Source organism: Triticum dicoccoides, chromosome 4A, assembly GCF_002162155.2.
Source record: "Triticum dicoccoides isolate Atlit2015 ecotype Zavitan chromosome 4A, WEW_v2.0, whole genome shotgun sequence".
In the NCBI taxonomy this organism is placed as follows: Eukaryota; Viridiplantae; Streptophyta; class Magnoliopsida; order Poales; family Poaceae; genus Triticum; species Triticum dicoccoides.
This window is the reverse complement of record NC_041386.1, coordinates 676112163-676118871: the sequence shown is the minus strand read 5'-3', so window position 1 is coordinate 676118871 and position 6709 is coordinate 676112163. Positions and strand designations below refer to the sequence as shown.

At 49.7% G+C, this 6709-nt stretch overlaps 1 pseudogene; it reads right to left on the bottom strand.

Annotated features, from left to right (window-relative positions):
* LOC119284055 overlaps positions 1 to 6709 on the bottom strand; it is a 136001-nt pseudogene that overhangs the window by 86051 nt on the left and 43241 nt on the right.

Sequence of the window (6709 nt, the reverse complement as noted above, 5' to 3'; positions counted from 1 at the left end):
GGCGCGACAAGGGCGGCGACGGGGGGCGGCGCGACGGGGGCAGCTCGACGGGGGCAGCGCGACGAGGGCGGCGACGACCGCGACGGGGTCGGCGCACGGACGGGGACGGCGACCACGGCGACGGGGGCGGGGACGGGTGCAGCGGGGGGACGGGCACGACGAAGATGAAGATGATAACTGAAAATTTTCGTAAGTGGTGGTTATATAGGGGATGCCTTTAGTACTGGGTGGGGGCACAAACCGCTACTAAAGGTTAAATTTGGCCAGGAGAATCGGCGGGAGGGCACCCCCTTTAGTACAGGTTCGTGCCCCCACCCGGTACTAAAGACCCACCCTTTAGTACCGGTTCGTGCCATGAACCGGTACTAAAGGGGGTGTGCTCCCGTTCCGCGGTGCTCATTGTTTAGTCCCACCTCGCCGAGCGAAGGACAGCCGCATTGGTTTATAAACCCAGCCGCGGCTGCTCCTTCAAGCTCCTATATAATGCAGGCCTTTGGGCCTAACTTTGCGGCACTGCCCTGTGAGCTTGTTGGGCCTTATGGGCCTGCATATGCACGCCCAAGGCCTAGCAGGCCCACTGGGCAGCGTGGATATAATTTTTGTCATATAGTTTCTTCTATTTATTTGTAAGTAGTTTTTTGATGTATTTAGAGTTTCTTCTATTTAATATTAGTGTGTTTTATCATTATATTCATTTTCTAGTGATTTTTCAGTTCATTTTCTGGGGCTTTTCACTTTCACAGTGATTTAGCTCTGAAAACAAATCAGTAAATGCATCAAAAATAGCAAATTATGTCAGAAAGGGTTGAAAGTTGATGACGTGGATTTGAATTCTGCATCTGAACGCCGAAAAAGTCCGGAGTTGTACTAAGTTATTAAAATATTGAATAGTCGGTGTAACAGATGAGTTTTCGTCCGAAACCCTGATACTTCCTAAGAGATTGTCCAGTTTTTACACGAAGTGCATCCAGTTTTTGCCGTAACCCTCTCTACTTTTTTGCACATGGTATGCGGTTGAAATGATGATACCTTGCCAAGTTTCAACCTTTTCATAGTTCATTTTCTGTTGCTTTTCACTTTCACGGTGATTTAGCTCTAAAAACAAATTAGTAAATGCATCGAAAATAGAAAATTATGTCAGAAAGGGTTGAACTTGATGACGTGGATTTGAATCCTGCATCTGAACGCATAAAAAGTCCGGAGTTGTACTAAGTTATTAAAATATTGAATAGCCGGTGTAACAGATGAGTTTTCGTCCGAAACCCTAATACTTCGAAAGAGATTGTACAGTTTGTACACGAAGTGCATCCAGTTTTTGCCGTAACCCTCTCTACTTTTTTGCACATGCTATGCGGTTGAAATGAAGATACCTTACCAAGTTTCAACCTTTTCAGAGTTCATTTTCTGGTGCTTTTCACTTTCACGGTGATTTAGCTCTGAAAACAAATCAGTAAATGCATCGAAAATAGCAAATTATGTCAGAAAAGGGTTGAAAGTTGATGACATGGATTTTAATTCTGCCTCTGAACGCAGAGAAAGTCCGAAGTTGTACTAAGTTATTAAAATATTGAATAGCCTGTGTAACAGATGAGTTTTCGTCCGAAACCCTAATACTTCCTAAGAGATTGTCCAGTTTGTACACGAAGTGCATCCAGTTTTTGCCGTAACCCTCTCTACTTTTTTGCACATGCTATGCGGTTGAAACGATGATACCTTGCCAAGTTTCAACCTTTTCAGAGTTGAATTTCTGCTGCTTTTCACTCTCACGGTGATTTAGCTCTGAAAACAAATCAGTAAATGCATCGAAAATAGCAAATTATGTCAGAAAGGGTCAAAAGTTGATGACATGGATTTGAATTCTGCATATGAACGCCGAAAAAGTCCGGAGTTGTACTAAGTTATTAAAATATAGAATAGCCGGTGTAACAGATGAGTTTTCGTCTGAAACTTCGATACTTCCTAAGAGATTGTCCAGTTTGTACACGAACTGCACCCAGTACTTCGAAAGAGATTGCGGATTTGAATTGTGCATCTGAACATAGAAAAAATACGTTGATCAGTACCGCCTTTCATCCAAAACGAGCTATTGCTACAGAGAAATACATAAAAATACATTGATCATCAATGATCTTTTTGTATAGAATCTAAATTGTCAATAGGAATCTACCCCGATTTAAGAACCGGCGAAGACTCCTATTGCAGACACATATCCTACACATGGGGTTCAATGAAGACCAAGTGGCTGTGATAGTTTGAGAAGTAACATATTTAAGGTGGTAAAAACTCTGTTAGCGGAGCGAGGTGGGACTAAAAACCATGTCGGAGTATCGGGCCACGGGTAGGCTAACCCGAGTCCCAGGACCTTTCAAGACATCGGGGCAGGATGCGCCCCTCAAGCCGAGTCCCAGGAGCGACTCCAAGACAAGCCGAGTCCCAGACGGCGACTCCGAGACAAGCCAACTCCGAGCTGGCGACCTCCAGAGAGGCCGACTATGGAGAGTCGGCCCATGACTCCTCCCTCATCCCGAAGTACGATGTGGGGTACGGTCACGGCGTGGCCATTCCCCCCTACTTACGAAGGGCCGGCATGGCTACATTGAGTCGTATCGCTGGAAGATCTCCGGCGAGGCGCGTCACTGTTGCCATGCCTGCCCTGACCTCAGCCACAGTGCGCCACGCACTGTGCCCATGACGCCGGCCTGTACGGCCCGAAGATGGCGGGGCCGCCTATCAGTGGGTGGGCCGAAGGCGGCCTGGGCGCCCCGAAGACAGATCTGTGGGAGGCGGCCTCCTTGGAGTCGGCCGACTCCTCCCCAGGGCCCCACGAGCCATTAACCAGATAGGATGGAGAATGTGACAGTGATCGCCCGATAGATGGCGGCACTGTTGTCACGACCCAATGACCGAGTCTGCGTCATCAGGAGTGCCGCTACAGTATCAAGCCTGTCCGCGGGACCCGCCAGTCGGCGGGCCCCAGAAGCCGGCGGGGAAGACGGCGGCCTGAGAGACAGACGGCTGGGACCCGCGCCCAGCCGGATTACTATTGTACCCCCGGGGGGTAGGCCTATATAAACCCCCCGAGGCACCCATGCAAAGGGTTCGGACCTAGATAGAGATAGACCAGATAGCACAGCGAGGAGAGAGCTAGCCTTGCCCTCTCCTACCTCCCGAAACAGCTCGAGGAGCACCATTGTAGCCACTTTGCCTTAGTGATCATGCGCAGACCCCGCAGAGCAGCAGTAGGGGTGTTATCTCCTAGGAGAGCCCTGAAGCTGGGTAAGTTCCGCCGGCGTGCATGTCTTCCCCTCATCTCGCTTCCAGGCACCGGCGACGTTCTACTCGCTCCCACCATGATAAGCCATCCTTTGCCATATGTCGTACCCAACCCCCGACAAACCAGCTGCAGAATGAATCAGCTAGAAACCTCTAGTACCGGTTGGAGGCATCAACCGGTACTAAAGGTTCTGGTGGGGCCCCAGCCTGACCACAGCCTGCAACTGCCTCTTTAGTACTGGTTCATGCCATGAACTGGTACTAAAGGTTCTCCACGAACCGGTACTAATGATCTCCGCCCCCCTAGCCGTTGGACCTGGCACTAATGGTTACATTAGTGTCGGTTCTGATACAAACTGGGACTAATGTGCTTCACATTAGGCCCTTTTTCTACTAGTGGAGATGAACAACTTGGATTTCTTCAAGGTTGCAACTTTTATATTGAAGCAAGTCTTAAGTTGTTACTACGTTACCTTCTTAAGACTTGGGGGCTACAAGTGATATGCATATAAGGGAGGTACATTTTCAAGTTTGATGTTAGCAACAATTATTACCAGGTACTATCAATTACAAACCGGATATTTTGGCAATGATAAACTGGCAAGTTCTACATCTTCAAGCTGGCTGAAAATCAGATGAGTATTTCATGACCAATGTTTTTTCTGTGAGAAACCAATGTCAGCAAATTGATTATGAAGCTAGCCTATTGACCCGGATTTTCTAGAAGAAGGAAATACCAAGGAGTTAAGGATGATCAGGTGCCGGCTTACAAGAGTTCTTAACCGGGAGCATAATCTGTCAAAATTGTTCTTGTGTTTGTTTTACAGGATCAGTTTAACATGGATGAATCCAAATTAAACTGGGGGCTAATGTCGGGGATATACCCCGTGGTGTGACCCGGCCGGATATATGACCCGGCTGGGACTTGGTGTTTCATTGGTGACCTGGCAGATTATAAGCCGGCAGACAGTTAAGCCGATGGCCAGTTAAGCAGGTTAAGCCGGCAGACAGTTAAGCATAGTAAGCCGGCAGACAGTTAAGCCAGACAGTTAAGCCAGGTTGCAAGTCAGATTGTAATCTGGCTTACGTTAAGAAGCCCAAGACGTTAAGAAGCCCAAGACGTTAAGAAGCCCATGGTGAGAAGCCCATGGTAAGACGTCAAAATAGGTTAAGTCCAAATCCGAGTTTGAATCTACATGTAACCCGCCCCTTCAACTTATATAAGGAGGGGCGGGGCACCCAAGAGCGGAGAGGAAGAAAATAATCGTTAAGGCTGGACACAACTAAGAGGTGAGCCGGATATACGACGTCTCCCTCATGAGCATAATGAGACCTAGCCACAAATAGCATATAGGGCTATTACCGGATGATGTTTCCCGGGGCCCGAAGCTGTCTAAATCCTTGTCTTGTGTGTTGATCCGCTTCGCGTCTATCATCCCGATTAACCCCTCTCAAGCTACCACATAGATGCATTGGACTGACGACTAAGTCCTCACACTAGGACATCTGCCATGACGTTTCCACGAAACCACCCGAGGAAGTAAGGTCCGAAGAGTTATTGGATGATGATGTGGGTTTGGACCTCTTGCTTGGATCATTGGTCCTTGTTGTATCCTCCCTGTCATGCCCCTTGTCACCCCCTGGATCATCGCCATGCTCCCAGACTCGAGGCACAAAGTCACTATCAACACGGAAGTCTGATTCTTCAAGACTGTACCGGAACTCATAACCTTTCCTTTGAACCACCACGTCTGAAGAAAGAGAATCAATTGTGCTACTTTTGAAAGCATCAAGGTTCAATAATGCTACCTGGATATGAACAATTCCTCTCTGGCGCAAACAGCGAGGGTCAACATCGAGAGTAGCATGAATCACCGGGCCGACTGCCCAAAGCCCCAAGAAGTGTCGAAGAGCGTGAGGCACCCCATGCACATGAACCAGATAGGAATTAGCTCGGAACGGTGCGGTATCTTCTCTGACTTCCAAGGCTTAAACTTGATAGTGACATTGTGAGATTTGTTGAAAACTACGAAACCAGTCACCCTCTGTAGAACCTCCTCACTCGGAAAGGACATGAGAAAAGCGTCCTTGCCTTGCGGTATGGCCTCCCATATCCACTGCCGCTAGTACTAAGCAATCTTAACAACCTCTGCCTCCAAGATACTAGGAGTGATAGAGCCACCAGATATAGATACCAACACCGTCAGTGAATCTTGTGGTGCAAGATCCTCCTTGCTGACATTGTCAGGCATCTGGAAGAAATCCATATTTTCAGTTCCATAACCACATAACATCGCCAGTGGCTTCGGCATCTTGAGAGCAGGGCAGCGTCGCATGGTCATCGGGTGATTAATATTGTCACAAATAAAACAGTATTGTTGTGTCTCGCAATCATCGTAAGTGTGCCCTGTAGATTGGCACTTCGAGCACCATACCTTCTTCGGATTAGATGTCACCTTAGCTGCCCCTGAAGGTTGTATCGTAGACTGCTGTTGCAACGAGCTGAACTACAACGGAGTGTTCTGCCCATAACCAACTACCATCATAGATGAAGAAGCGGGCACCTGTACCAATGGCGGCATCATAGGGGCCGCCGGTGGATTAGTGGTAGGTGGTACAAATTCTCCCTGATGAGTTTTGTGATGACCACCCTTGCCGCCCTTTGGCTTCCGAGGGCGTGCGGCCGCATGAACACCGGTGGCAGCTGGGTTTTCTGGCATGCAGGCGTTGAAGCCGGCCGTCCCCTGCGTCCCTGTTGTACGAGGGTGTTGCATACACTGAAACACTGGCGTTTGTTGTTGCTGCTGCTTATAGCCACCCGTTGGTTGAAGAAGGAACGGCTGTTGTTGCATGAACTGGCCCGGGGTAGCGAAGAAAGGCTGCTGAAAGTGAGCATGATACACCGAGGACTGCTGCAGGGGCTGTTGTTGTAACTGAGGCTGCTGCGCCGGCACGAAGCTACCTGGCGTCACATATGGTTGCGCGGCCTGCACCGGATGATAGACACCCGGAGCGAAGCCAGGAGCGCCACCCGTCGGAGAAGAAAGCGGCTGGGAAGAAGTTGGAGGCTGCAAGGGCTAGTGGCAGGTGGTGGTGCCCGGCTGCGCGGAAGGGTCGCCGCGCGTCATCGTGGGAGAGGCGACGACGGCAGCGAAGGTGCGATTGAAATTAGGGTTCACCCCCTCTACTTTCTAGTTCCACATATGTCCAAGCCAACGGCCGAGATCAACCATCCGAAGCGGGCGCTCAGGATACGCCTCCGGACCTGGTGCAGCCGCCGATGTCAGATCGGGAACAACGACCGCTGTGACGGCCCGTTCGGGTTGGCCCGAAGGCGGCGGAGGCCCACGGAACTCCGGTGGGATTCCCCCATCGCCGAGACAAGCTCGCGGTAGTAAATAACCGAGCGTGCTTGGCGGCGACAGCTGATGTGGTG